The 15,159-nt window shown below is 39.2% G+C and overlaps 1 pseudogene across 1 annotated transcript in view; it reads right to left on the reverse strand.

Moving 5' to 3' along the window:
• The window catches only part of LOC103270376, a 58,468-nt pseudogene extending 44,904 nt beyond the window's left edge, over nt 1-13,564 (reverse strand). Inside the window, exon 1 of the transcript XR_504960.2 lies at nt 13,495-13,564. The product of XR_504960.2 is annotated as a spliceosome-associated protein CWC15 homolog pseudogene (transcript). The remainder of the gene's footprint in view (nt 1-13,494) is intronic.
• Nucleotides 13,565-15,159: the final 1,595 nt, after the last annotated feature.

The raw sequence follows: 15,159 nt of genomic DNA on the forward strand, positions 1-15,159 counted from the left end.
CATATGACCCAGCAATCCCCCCCCGGGAATATACCCAGAGGAACTCAAATCATTCTTCAAAAAAAAGATACCGGCACACGCATGATTGTTGCAGTTCTATTCACAATAGCAAAACATGGAACCACCAAGCTGCTCATCGAAGATGGGCTGGATTTTAAAAATATGGTACATATACACAATGGAATATTATGCAGCCATAAAGAAGGACACACATATGGACTTTGCAGCAACTTGGATGGATTTAGTGTCAATCATACTAAGTGATCTATCACAAAAAGGACAGAGGTACCGTATGTTCTCTATTATAAACGGACCTTGAACAATTATCATAATACTATAAGAAAGGGATTGGAAGTAGTGGGAAACTTCCAGGGGAGGGGGAGGTGGGATTGGCAGTTGAGGGAAACTGTCAGGGGATGGAGGGGCATACCTCATCAACAAGGTTACCCGCAAAAAAAAGAAAAGAAAAGAAATACATCAGGCCAGTAAGACTTGCTATATGAGAGAGGACATAAAGAACATGTGACAGCCCATTGTTCAGGATAGGTCAGTGCTGATACGAGCCTCTAATGTTGTAATTTCTTCCTGACAACATTCTCCTTGTCAGGTCAGGGGTAACACAGGTCTGCCTAGGAAAACAACTTGGAGACTGTCATCTTACACCTTTTGCAGTTCACCTGGCCAAGCTACAGAGTTAAGAATGGTGTTGGCCTCAGTATAGAAGAGCTCTTCATTGATATTTTGATAGGACTTGCATTAAATCTGTATACTGCTTTGAGAAATAAGAACATTTTGACAATATTCCAAGAATTCTAAGAGATTTTCATATTTTTGCCTGGTAGATTCTGAAATAATCTTTTCAGTCAACTCATAAGTTTCTTGCCGAGCTAGCGTGTCTCACGGGCTTACCTGCCTTGAATCGATGCTGTGGATAGAGTGCTGTGTAAAGAACATAATTCAACCTCAGACATTTCTGTAATTCACTGGTGTGCTGCCTGTTGCAAAATTCTTAATCATTCTGAATCTGACATCTCACCTTTAAAAATGGGCTAATAAGGTTTATGATACTGTGAGTACTAAAAAATATGATTCATGTGGACTCTTAGGCCAATACCTAGCAGCTGAGATAAGCATTCAATAAATAAAGCTATTTTTGTATTCAATACAATTTTATTCAGTTTTCCATATCATTATACTGTTAACATTTTTTTTGCCAAGGATTTTCAGTTTTTAACATGGGAATTAATTCTCTTCACAAGATAATAAAGACACACCCTCATGTCTATATGAAAAGTGTACAATCTAATTAAACCTTACCCTGTCTTTGAATTTGGCTTTGTAGGTGCTGATAGTATCTATAAGAATGACTTCTATGTCACAAGCTAGAAGTCAACTGCCCTAGATACTCAGCTATATACACCCTAACACTCAAATAAATTAATCCAGTGGGCATTTAGGATCATGTTTTCAGATAAGGATTATGAGATTAAGAGGAATGATATGTTCTCACTCATAAGTGGACCTTGAACAATTATCATAATACTGTAAGAAAGGGATTGGCAGTAATGGAAACTGCCAGGGGAGGGGGGAGTAGGATTGGTAGTTGAGAGAAACTGCCAGGGGAGGGAGGGGCACACCTCATCAACACGGGTAGCTGCATAATGAATATTTGTATACCTAAGCCTGAATTATACCCTACATCTTTAAAATAAAGAAAAAATAAACAACCAAAAAGAAAAATAGAAGAAGAAGAAGAATGATATAAACTTGCCTCTTAGTAACCTGTTGGTGAGTCACAGTCTGAGCTGAAGTCTGATACCTTGCCAACAGTTTTCCCAATCTCCTACACTGGGTTAAAAAAAAAAAAAATGATGTTGCTGACCCATCAGATTGAGTGACTTAGAGTGCAAACCTTTGCGAAAGTAGGCTGAGTTAAGTCTATGACTCTGGATCAGAATACTTCAAACCAGTTTCTCAGGATCACTCATCATTTCATCTAGCAGTGTTTGAGCCCACGCTGTGAACAAGAACTGAGGACATAAAAATGAACTTCCTTGAAAGTGTCTGTAGTATATAAGGACAGACAAATCAAGTGACTGAACAATCATCGTACAGTCTGACAAATCTTTTATTGGAAGACTGTATAATGCAAATGGGACTTAGGAAGTCTTTATGAAATACTTTGCTTGACAGACATTTTTTATTTTTGTTTTTTATTTATTTATATTTTTTAGTTTGCTTTTGTTTTGCCTTTTAATTTTTTTATTTTAAAGAAGGGGGGTATAATTCAGGGTATACAAATGTTCATTATGCAGGTACCCTTGATGAGGTGTGCCCCCGCTTCCACAGGCGGATTCCCTCCACTGCCAATCTTGCCTCCCCATCCCCAAGCACCCCCCCCCCACAGTTTCCCGCTACTGCCGATCCTTTTCTTATAGTATTATGACAGATATTCAAGGTCCGCTTATGTGTGAGAACATGTGATATTTAGTTCTTTGTTTCTATGAAAGATCACTCAGTACTATAGACTCTAAGTTCATCCCAGTTGCTGTGAAGTTCATGATTTTGTTCTTCTTTATGGCTGTATAATATTTCATCATGTATATGTACCACATTTTTTTAATCCAGTCTTCTTTTGATGGGCAGCACCAGTTGGTTCCATGTTCTTGCTATTGTGAACAATGCTGCAATAAACATACGTGTGCAGGTACCTTTTTTATAGAGTGAATTGAGTTCTTCTGCGTATATTCCCAGTAGGGGGATTGCAGGGTCATATTGAAGGTCGGTTTTTAGATCTTTTAGGAATCACCACACTGTTTTCCACAGAGGCTGTACTAGATTACACTCCCACCAACAATGTAGAAGTGTTCCCTTTTCACCACATCCTCTCCAGCATGTTATTTTTTGTTATTGATGATGGCCATCCTGACTGGAGATAGGTGGTATCTCAGTGTAGTTTTAATTTGCATTTATTTGATGACTAGTGAGGCTGAGCGTTTTTAATGTATCTGTTGGCTGCTTGGATGTCTTCTTTTGAGAAGTGTCTATTCATATCTTTTGCCCACTCTGTAATGGGACAGTTTGTTTTTTTCTTTTCAGCATGTTTGAGATCTTTGTAGATGCTAAATGTTAGGCCTCTGTCAGACATACAGTTGGCAAATATTTTTTCCCAGTCTGTGGGCTGTCTCCCTGCTCTCTTGATGGTTTCTTTGGCTTTGCAGAAGCTTGTCAGTTTGACAAAGTCCCACTTGTCTATGTTATCACTTATGGCATGGAAACTTGAGGTTTTGATCAGGAATTGGTTGTCAGTTCCGATTTCCATAAGAGTGTCTCCTGCACTTTCTAACTTCTTACTGTTTGAGTTTTCACGTTTAGGTCTTTGATACATTTAGAGGTGATTTTTGTGTAGGGGGATAGGTAGGGGTCCTGTTTTAATCTTCTGCATGTGGTCAGCCAGTTTTCCCATCACCATTTACTGAATCGGTTCGCCTCTCCCCAGTGGTTAGTGGTGGAGGCTTTGTCGAAGATGAGTTAGTTGAGAAATTGAGGTTTTGCTTCTGGAATCTCTATCCTGTTCTATATGGTCTATATGCGTGTTCTTGTACCAATACCAGGCTGTTTTGATTATTGTAACTTTATAATAAGGTTTGAAGTCTGGGAGTGTGATACCTCCTGCTTTGTTTTTTTGTTTTTTGTTTTTTTTGCGGGGTTTTTTGGTTGTTTTTGTTTTTGTTTTCTAATGATGATTTTGGTTGTTTATGTTTCCATATGAATTCCTGTATTATCATTTCCAGGTCTGAGAAGAATGATGTTGGTAGTTTATTGGGTATTGCGCTGAATCTGTAGATTGCCTTGGGTAGGATGGACATCTTAACAATGTTGATTCTTTCAATCCATGAGCATGGAATAATTTTCCAATTGTTTGTGCCATCTTTGATTTCTTTGAGCAGCGTTTTGTAGCTTTCAATGTAAACATCTTTCATGTCTCTAGTAGGAAGATACCAAAGTATTTGATTTTTTTCTCGCTAATGTGAATCGGATTGTGCTTTTTATTTGAGTTTCTGTGTGTTTATTGTTGGTGTATAGAAACGCAACTGTCATTTGCACATTAATTTCATACTCTGAGACTTTGCCAAAATCCTTTATCAGTGCAAGGATATTTTTGGCAGATTCTCTTGGATTTTTGAGGTATGTGATCATATCATCCATGAAGAGGGATAATTTAACTTCCTCTTTTCCTATTTGGATACCCTTGATCTTCTCTTGTCTGATTGCTCTAGCTAGGACTTCCAATACTATATTGCACAAGAGGGGTGAGAGTGGGCATCCTTGTCTTGTTACAGTTTTCAGGGGACATAGTTCCAATTTCTGTCTGCTTAGCAGTATGCCGACTGTGGGTTTTGCGCAGATGGCTCTTACTATTTTGAGCTATGTTCTGTCAATGCCTCAATGTTCGAAGGTTTTTATCAAGAAGGGATGCTGAATTTTATCAAAAACTTTTTCCGTGTCTAAATATGTAATCATGTGGTTTTTGTTTTTATATCTGTTGATGTATTTAATTATGTTTATGGTCTTATAAATGTTGAACCAGCCCTGCATTCTGGGGATGCAGCCTACTTGGTCCAATGATTGTCCAAGTGGTGAATGATTTTTGAGATGTGCTGTTGAGTTCAATTTGTTAGGATATTGTTGAGAATTTTAACATCTATGTTCATCAAGGATATTGGCCTGTAGTTTTCTTTCTTTGTTGGATCTTTACCTGGTTTGGGTATCAATGTGATATTATCTTTGTAAAATGATTTGGGGAGAGTTCCATAATTCTCAATTGCCTCGGATACTTACTTCCAATAGAATTGGTTCAGTTCCTTCTTGTACGTTTTGTAGAATTCTGCTGGAAAGCCATCTGGTTCAGGACTTTTTTTTGTAGGTAGTTTTCTTATGACATGGTCAATTTCCTGGATTGCGATTGGTCTATTTAGGGTCTCAATTTCCTCTTATTTCAACCTGGGGAGGTTGTGTGATGTCAGAAAGTCCTTCGTTTCCTTTAGGTTTTCAAGTTTGTTTCCACATAAGTGTACATAGCAGTCTCTGGTAATCTTTTGTATTTCTTTAGGGTCAGTTGTGACTTGATCTTTTACATTTCTGATTGTGTTTATTTGGGCCTTTTCTCTCTTTTTCTTGGTCAGTCTAGCTAGGGGACCATCAATCTTGTTTATCCTTTCAAAGAACCAGCTTTTTGTTTTGTTGATTTTTTTTGTATTATCTTTTTCCCCCAATGTCCTGAATTTGGGCTTTTATTTGGTGATCTGGATTCTTCTGCTGAAGTTAGGGTTTTTGTGGTTTTACTTTCCCAGCTCCCTTCAGTGATTTAACTCATGATCTTTCCATTTTCTTTATGTGTGTTTGTAGAGATAGGAAATTCCCCTCTTATGCTACTTTCATGGCATCCCAGAGGTTTTGGTAAGATGTTGCTTCATTTTCATTTGTTTCCAGATATCTTTTAATCTTTGTTTTGATTTCCACATTGGCCCAGAAGTTGTTTAGCATCATGTTGTTTAGTGTCCATGTTTTGTGGGTTTTGGGTGAACTTTGTTGGTGTTGATATTTATTTTTATTCCACCGTTGTCTGAGATGGTGCATGGCAGGATTTCAATCTTGTGAAATTTGTTTATGCTTGACTTATGGCCGAGGATGTAATTGATCTTAGAGGATGTTCTTTGTGGTGATGAGTTGAATGTATATTACATGGTTGTTGGGGGAGTGTTCTGTAGGTATCAATTAAGTCCATTTGGTCAAGTGTCATGCTGAGGTTCCAGATCTCCTTGTTGATTTTTTGTCTTGATAATCTGTCTAGGATTGTGAGTGGGGTATACAAGTCCCCAGATGTGATAGTGTTAGGGTCAATATCTCTTTTTAGTTTGCCTAGAAGCTGCTTTATGAAAGTTGGTGCTCCTATGTTGGGTGTCTATATGTTTAGGATGGATATTTCTTGTTGATGGTTGAACCTTTTATTATTATGTAGTGACCTTCTGTATCTTTTTAAATTTTTAATAGTTTAAAGGGTATTTTATCTGATATTAAGATTGTGACTTCTGCTTTCTTTTGTATTCCATTTGCCTGAAATTTTGTTTCCTATCCAGTTACTTTGAGTCTGTGAATGTCCTTTCTGGAGAATGAGTCTCTTGGAGACAATATATTGTTGCTTCATGACATTTTATCCATTTTGCCATTCTGTGTCTTTTCAGTGGTGCATTTAGTCCATTCACCTTCAGGCTAATTATTGAAATGTGACAGTTTATCCCTGTCATAAGGTTCTTATAGTTTGTTGCTGCTGCTTGTTTGTTGGATTTCTTTTGATTTGGGGGTTGATTCATGTATGTTTTCAGTCTTTTTCCTGCATTCTTGTGAAGGGCATTGTTGTTCTTTTTTGAAATCTTTAAAATGAGGAACTTCCTAATTGGATACTCCAGGTGAAGGATCTGCACATAGTGAGAAGAGTATGTACAAATCATTGGACGAATGCATGCTCAGTAAGCAGACTACTTGCAATCATGCAGATGGGAAGCTATTCTGCTCCTGTTAGCAAGTGAATGCTGGTGTCCAAGCATGGCTCTGAGTCAACAACTGTAGGAGCTAAGTCATCCGTGCAGAACAAGAGTCCCTATTAATTCCATTACCTAAGACCACTTTGCCATTATTCTAGTGTCTACAGATTTCTGTAGGTAGAAAAGTCATTGTAGGACGCACAGTATCCATGCTAGATAAACTTTCTGTGGAGACATTTTATGACTTAAAACTGATTTTCTTCCTTAGATTCCCCCTAAAATGTTAGAATCAACCTTAGTGGAGACTGAAATATTATTGTTTGGCACTTTACATATATTAGTTTAAAAGCATCTTTGAGGGTCTTTCAGAGAGGTTTGATGGCATCTCCTTCAACTGTGTTGAAGCAAAGAGCCAGATTGCCCATGAGGCTGATAGCACCTCTTCTGGTTTTATTTGGGCCATGAATACAGGGTGATCTGCTGTAAACACTAGGTCCTAATTGCATGATTGAGAGGAATGTTCTCTTGGCTCTTCATGACCAGGACGTATTGCTGACATCCTGTGCACACATAAACATGTATGTAAGGGATCTGAAAACAAAGTTTTTGGTTTTTTGATCTTCAAACTAGTAGTATCTAATCCTCAAAGGACATTTGCTTTCATCCTACAAAAATTTTTCTGCCCAATCATTACTGGTCATTCTATATATATCAGGTGGTGCTTTCATTTAGTCAAGTTGTGTGACAGTCCCACTTCCCTGGTTCTCATGGGAGCCTCCTGTATAAATTGAACTCTGGAAACTTCATGGACTTTAGATCTTGTCCCCATCCTCTAGCGTGGCCTTCTCTACACTGGCATGCCTATTTTCTTTACACTTTTTCTCAGTTGTTGAATGTCTAAGTATGAGACCAGAACTATGGTATAGAGGCAAGGTTACATAAAAGACCTTATTTATATAAACACACACCCACACACTCACACAGAGTCTAGTTATTTCAACTTCAATGTCATAGGAGCCCAGTTGCTATGGAGGGTTAAACTTATGCCATCAATGAGTGAATTTCTATGCTCAGGTTCTAGGAGTTTGCTCCAATGTCTTCATCGTGGTTTGACCAAACCATCTTCCTCAAAAGCTAAAAATTAGATGTATGAAAGTGGTCCTGTTTAGAAAGATGATCTGGGAGTCTCCACCCCCCAGTTGACATTGAGCTTTTGTTAGGTCATACACAAATTTTTCTCACATAGCTTTGAGTTGTATCAGTATGAATAAATTTAGGGTAGAAGAATGAGAGCCTGGAAAGTTAGAGATAATTTTATCACACTTTTGCCTTTTCTCTGAGGATATTAAAATGAATCGTGAAAGGAGATGTGCATATTAGAGAGGCCTTGATACCTATGAGTCGAAGGTATGAATCAACCGAGTTGAGATTGAGGATTTCCTTTGTGTTGGACTTCTAACAAATGTGTGTAGATAGAGTGGTTGTAAAGGAGTCCTCACTGCAGGGAGCAAAATATGTTCTGCAGGCTCTTAGGTCATTCAGTAGTGTGTATAGGTAATGTCACCTGTCACCCAAACTTTCTACTCCTATGTTCTTCCTTTTTGTATGCTTAGAGTTAGAACAGCAGATACTCTCTATAGGTAAGTAAAAGTGACTGATACTAATGGTGACTTCTGAAATGATTGCTCTCTTCTCAGCTTTGTACACTTCTGAGTCTAGAACTTGCCCTGTGGAGAAGACTGCAAGATTCTGTTCTTGATTTCTTTTTTTTATAAGCTATCACATATACTTGAAATGTTTTGCTCATATGAGCCCTGATTGTGTTGTCATATTGAAGAACTGGCTTGTCTTCATCTAGGTTCTACTGAGTCACATAATGAAAGGAATGGAACATGAGGATAGGAATCAAGGAGAACCTGATTTTTCCAGATGTGGAAGGCTTTGAGTGAGTCACCATTGGATATTGTTCTGATGGGGATAGATTTTCTTTAGTTTAAATTTCTTAAGGCAGGGACAACCAGGATGGCTGTGGATAGAGCTCAGGTGTCCATTATGAAAGCAAAATCCTAGCCAGTAGCTGGCACTCCTCCTTCCATGACAGAGTCCTTCCTCATGACCAGTTGTGTCTCCCGAGTGTCCCAGAGAGGTAGCCAGGCCTGACTTCTATGCTATCTTATGTTTGTTTCCTAGGATGCCAGGGCAGATAGATTCAATATGACACAGGCAGAAACCAATTTTGTTCTTTCTGAACAACAGTTCCATGTCTAGAAGAAAAAATATTTATATACAGATATAAGAAGTTACTTTCAATCAGTTTTATATGCCAAGGTTCTCATGACATCAGACTATCAACATAGGCCTATAAAATCTTCATTCAAAAATGAGACAGAAAAGGCAAGTACCTCAGAAAAAGACTATATCATAGCCTAAACTTTTGGTCATAGAGGAAGAAAGAGACCCCAAAATAAGTACTGTTCACATGACCAAGTGCTTGCAAAAAAATGCTGATATTTCACTGGAAACTTTGGTGAATTAAACCAAAACACAATTTTAAAAATTATGTATCCAGACAAATTGGGTATATTTGTCTGTGACAATATTAGCAGTGGAGGATTGAATTTTGCCCTTCCCCATCTGCACTCACCCAGGTTTGCATAGTCAGGTTGGCAGGCTCAGGACTCATTGGGGTCAACTCTACCATCTGCTCAGCTGTGTTTCTTTGTGATGGAATGTGTTAGGGTTAGAGGATGGGCACTTTAATGACACGTGTGCAAGTAGGTTGACTTGAAGGCAGAAAGTAGGAATACAGGAATGAGCAGTCTCTGATCCAAGAAAAATATTTGGTTCCTTCCTAGAAAAAAAAAAAAAAACTTTCTGTGAAATTCCTCCTCATCATTCTAGAAACAGGAGACAATGCTTTTATCTTGGTCAAGTTGTGTGAAGATTCCATTTCCCTGGTTCTCATGGGAGTCTCAAGTGTGAATTGAAATGTAGAACCATCAAGGACTTCGGACAACATTATCCCCTTTCTTTAGTGTGGACTTCTCTGCACAGGCCTGGGTATCCTTGACCTGAATGTCAAATGTTTGGGGGCTTTGAAGTATGAGACAAGAACTATTAGAAAGCAGAAGCTGTTACAGGAAAGACTTGTAAAAGTATATACATACATTTCATTCATTCTGAATTCAAAGACATAGGAGCTCAGGTGCTATGGTCAATAAAATGCATGCCCAGGATGAATAAAGTCTTGTGTCAGAATCTGAATATTGGCTTCAATGTTCTCAGGGTCATTTGACCAAACCACCTCCTTCCAAAAACTGGAAATACAGAAATGGTCCTATATAGAGGGGTTATCCAGACTACATCCCTATTGATAGTTCACTTCTGCTGGATCATAAAAACAGATTTCTGTGGAGGTTTGTATAATCCATTGAGTTGTTTTGACAGGAGTGAGTCTTAGATAGAGCATTTGAGGGCCTGGAGGCAGCAAGACAAGAGAAGAACTGTCTCTCATCTTGTCTTTTTTCTGGCAAAGTAAACTGAATTGTGTTAGAAATGAGCATGTGGAGAAGGGACTTGGAATCTCATGGGATCAACTGGAAGTTGAATCAGCCTAGGTGCTACTGAGGATTTCCTTTTACTTTTAGCAAATGTATATAGATATCACGGCTAGAAAAATGTCAGAGTCACCTTAAACTGCTGAGCAAAAATTTGTTCTAACAGCTTAATGGCACCGAGTAATGTGCATGAGACCTGCTACCTAATCCTTCCACTCCTGTGTGCTTCAACTTGTTTTGTCTTTTGTTTGTTTTTTATGAGCTAGTGTTTTATTACAAAGCTGTGTACAAAATACATGTTTTATGTTTATATTCAGAGAAGAGAAGCAGGGACTCTTAAGCACGGTTGATTGGTATTAATGGTGATATCTTAAAAACATTTTTTTAGCCAGGCTCAGTGGCTCAGCCTGTAATCCCACGCCTTAGAAGGCTGAGGTGAGTGAATTGCCTGAGCCCGCGGGTTCGAGACCTACCCGGGCAACTTGGCAAGACCTCATCTCGTCAATAAATCAAAAAATTAACCAGGCGTGGTAGCGCGTGCCTGTAGTTACAGCTACTTGGAAGGCTGAGGCGGAAGGATCACCGGAGCCCAGCGGGTCGACGCTGCAGTGACCGGAAGCGGCCACTGCATTCCAGTCTGGGTGACCAAGTGAGATTGCAACTCAAAAAAAAAACAAAAACATTTTTTTTTTTTACAGGTAAAGTTTGGGCCTCCCCTGGTTCCCACTTCTCCTGGTTTGAGATTTGGTACCCTTATTGATGTTATGCACCTCCCGCTCTCTTGGCAGTGTCCCACTACTGCCAATCCCTTTCTTATAGAAATGTTCAGGGTCTGCTTATCAGTGAATACATGTAGTGCAATGTCCACTTATGTACCTAACCCTGAATTGTACATCACATCTTTAAAAGAAAATTTGAAAACATTTTCTTTAAATTTGTAATTCCATACACTTCTCAGTTCTAGAACTTGTCCTATGGGGAAGCTCGTGAGATTTGCTTCAAGTTTCATTTTCAAAGCTATTACATATACTAGAAATGTTTTGTTCATATGAGCTCTGGTTTTGTTGCCAGATTGAATAAATGGTTTGTTCTAACCTAGGATCTGCTTAGTCACAAGTAAAGGTGATGAGAAGAAAGGACAGGATTCAAGGCAGGTCTAACAATATTTTTTTTATCCAATTGAAGCATTGGTTTGTTTTCACTTAAGTTCTATTGAGCCAAATAATAAAAGTGATAGGATAGGATGACAAGAATCAAAGAGGAAACAATTATTTCCCTAAGTGGAAAGAATTGAGTGAGTCACCCATTGACTGCTATTCTCATGGTGATGAATTCTTTAGTTCAAAATACTTTTGGGGGGTGGGGGGAGTGGTAGGATCTTTCTCTGTCACTCAGGATGGAGTGCAGTGGTATAATCATAGCTCAATGCAGCCTTGATCTCCTGGGCTCAAGTAATCCTCCTACCTCAGCCTCCCAGACATGCACCACCAACCCCAGCTAATTTTTTATATCTTTTGTAGAGACAGGAGCTCACTATGTTGCCTGTCTGGTCTCAGAGTCTTGGCCTCAAGTGATTCTCTCATCTCGGCCTCTCAAAGTTCTGAGATTACAGGTGTGAGCCACTGTACCCAGCCTATTTCAAAATTCTTAAGTCAGGGAAAATTCAAGATGGCTCTGGATGGAGCTCAGGTATCCATTACGGGTATGAAATTCATGACCAGTAACAGGCACTCTCCCTTCCGTGATACTAATCAAGGACAACTTTAGTTCCATAAGTGGCCCGGAGATGACACCTAGGCCTATCTTCAATGTTGTTTCTTTTTTCTTTCCTGGGATCTCAGTGCTGAGCTGACAGATCAAGGATTACACAGGCTGAATCCATCCTCCTTTTGTACCACAGCTTTGTGTCCAGGAAGAAAATGCTTTTTATATAGACATGAGATGGGATGGTGCTTTCCATCACTTTTATATGTTAAGGTGCTCATAAGTACAGACCACCAGCACAGGTTGCTAAAACCTGATTTCTTTCCAAAACTGAGACAGTCAAGAGGTAAGAGCAAATACCCCTAAAAAGAGACAGTTGCAGACAAATTATGATTGCAGAGGAAGAATAATTTCCACAGTTGTTATTTCCTAATGTTATTTATACAACAAAGTACTTGCAAAAATGCCAACATTTCTCTTTTTTTTTTTTTTTTTTTGAGTTGGAGTCTCACTCTGTCACCCAGACTGGAGTGCAGTGGCCGCTTCCAGCTGCTGCAGCCTCGACCTGCTGGGCTCCAGCGATCCTTCTGTCTCAGTCTTCCAAGTAGCTGGAACTACAGGCGTGCACTACCACGCCTGGCTGATTTTTTGATTTATTGTAGAGATGAAGTCTCACCAAGTTGCCAAGGCGGGTCTCAAACCCGTGGGCTCAGGCAATCCACTCACCTCAGCCTCCCAAGGCGCAGGATTACAGGCTGAGCCACTGAGCCCGGCTATTGCCAACATTTCAGTAGACACTTTTTAAAATATTGTTTTGACGTAAATGTTCCAAAGTGTCCTTTATCCAGACAAATTGGATATGTTTGCCTACTGTGGCAACATCAGCAGGGTTGCGTCTTACACTTCCCTTTCTGGACACACCCAGGTGAGTATGGTCAGGTCTGTTGGCTCAGGACTTTTCAGGACCAGCTCAATCCACAGATCAGATGTGCTTCCATGTGACAGAAGAATGAGGTCAGAGGGCAGAGGCTCTGTCATGGCTTCATAGGAACCAGGATGAGGAAGCTGCAGACAACTTTGGGAAGAAGCAATGTTTAGGAAGGGGTGTGGAATAAGTGGGGTCATGTTTGCCTAAGGCAAAATGTGCAGCATCTGCTCTTCCATTGGCCATGGGTTGAGAGGGGCAATATTTAGCATGTGCTTTGCTGAAATGACATACGCTAGGTCAATAAGACTTGATATGAGAGAGAAGATACGAGAAAAATGTGACATTCCACTGTCAAAAAGCCTTTATCCTTGGAGTTTCCTCCACCTAAGAAAGACAAAATTCTCATTTTCAAGTCTAAGGTGACCTAGGCCTACCTAGGAACATAATTTGGACCCTCGTTCACAGTTTCTATAGTTTTCTTTGCTAAGCTACAGAATTAAGATGAACGTGAAATAATGGTGTCAACTTCTTTATAGAGCAGTCCCTTATTGCTATTTTGATAGTGATTTCATCCAACTTGTAGATTGCTTTCGTAGTACAGATATGTTAACAATATTCTAAAATGCCCAGCAGGGATATTCATGTTTGGGCAAGGTTGTTTCTGAAATCATGATCTAAGCCAAGTGTTTCGTATTTAGATAATGCACTTGCAACCAAACACGGAGGGGTTTTTCAAAGCTCTTGTGACCCATGGGCTTACCTGCTCTGAATTGATGCAGAGGTAAAGTGTTGTATAAAGAGCGCAGTTCAGCATCAGATTCACCTGTCATGTACTGGCTGTATTGCTTGGAGCAAAAATCTTAATCCTTCTGAATCTGACATGTCAGCTGTAAAATGGGCTAGTAATTGTTTAATGATACTGTGAAAACTTAAAAATGATCCATGTTACATATTTAGTTTAATTCCAATATAAGATAAGCATTTAACAAATAGAAACATTTTGCTATCCAATACAGTTCTTTGCAGTACTGTACATCATCATGCCATCAAATTTTTTTGCCAAAGAGGTGCATATATGATCATGGGAATTCGTTATCTTCACAAGGTGCTAAAAACACACCCTAATGTCTTTTTTTAAAAGCTCCCCTTTTTACTAATCTTATTAATTAAGCCCTACCGTGCCTTTGAACATGGATTTGTGGGAGCTAATAGTATTTATGGAATGTCTTCCATGTCATAGACTGTGTGCCAGTTACCCTAGACACTCAACTTTAAATATTTAACTGTAACACTCAAATTAGTTTATCAGGCATTAGGATCATGTTTTCAGATGAGGATCATGAAATTCAGAGGAACGATATAAACATGCCTGTTAGTAGCCAGTAGGTGAGTCATAATCTGAACCAAAGTCTTCTGACACCTTGCAGACATTTTCTCCACTCTCCCATAGGAGATATAAAGATGATGCTGATCCATAGGTTTGCATTACTTACAGTGCAAGCCATTAAGGAGAAGTAGGTTGGGTTAAGTTGGTGACTCTAGATCAGAGCATTTCAAACCAGTCTCTCAGGGTCATTCATTTCATTAAGCAGTGTCTGAGCCCCTACTGTGAGCAAAGACTGAAGACACACACATGGTCTTTCAAACAAGTGACTGAGCAATCACAGTACAGTCTGACAAATCCTTCATTGAAAACACCTGCAAGGTGTACCAGACCTTAGGGAAGACTTCTTAGGAAAGATGATACTTGAGTTGAAATTTAAAAGTTGAGGAGATTCCCAATTGGCTACTCCAGGTGAAGGAGTTTCACTGTGAGAAGAATTTATGTAAATGCTCAGAGGACTAGAAGATCATGGCATCTGGAAGGTTGCTGAGCTTATAGACTCTTCCAAGCTATTTAGATATAAAACTGTTTTGCTCGAGTCAGCAAGTTAAAGCTGATATATAAGCATGACTCGGAATCAGCAATTGTTTTGGAGCTGTATTTTGCATAGTTAACAAGTGTCTCCGTGAAATATCATTATCTAGGACCTAATGGTCATTATTCCAATGACTTGGCAGGATCCTAAATGGAATTCTGGCAAGAGGCCAGACTTCCATATCTGTTCTTTCTCAACTTTAAAATGGTCTTAATAGGTCAAATAGATCCTAAAAACCAATAAATAAAGCTCACAGGATGTTGAAGGTAGGTAGAAGACCAGTTGCCCCAATTGCCTATCACCTCCGCTAAATTGTGGTTTCCTAATGGGAATAGTAGAGTCCTCAATACATGTTCGCCAAGTAAAACCCTCACTCTCCTTACAACATTCTTTTCAGTTTTCTGAAGCTGCAACCCTCTTCTCTGAACTTCTGAAATGGGAGGTGATATGGGTTGTCCGGAGCATCAGCAAGGAAAGATACTCTACTTGAAGAGCTGGACTCCAAA

Source organism: Carlito syrichta, unplaced genomic scaffold (genome assembly GCF_000164805.1).
Source record: "Carlito syrichta isolate Samal-C Ts95f unplaced genomic scaffold, Tarsius_syrichta-2.0.1 Scaffold309815, whole genome shotgun sequence".
Classification (NCBI taxonomy): Eukaryota; Metazoa; Chordata; class Mammalia; order Primates; family Tarsiidae; genus Carlito; species Carlito syrichta.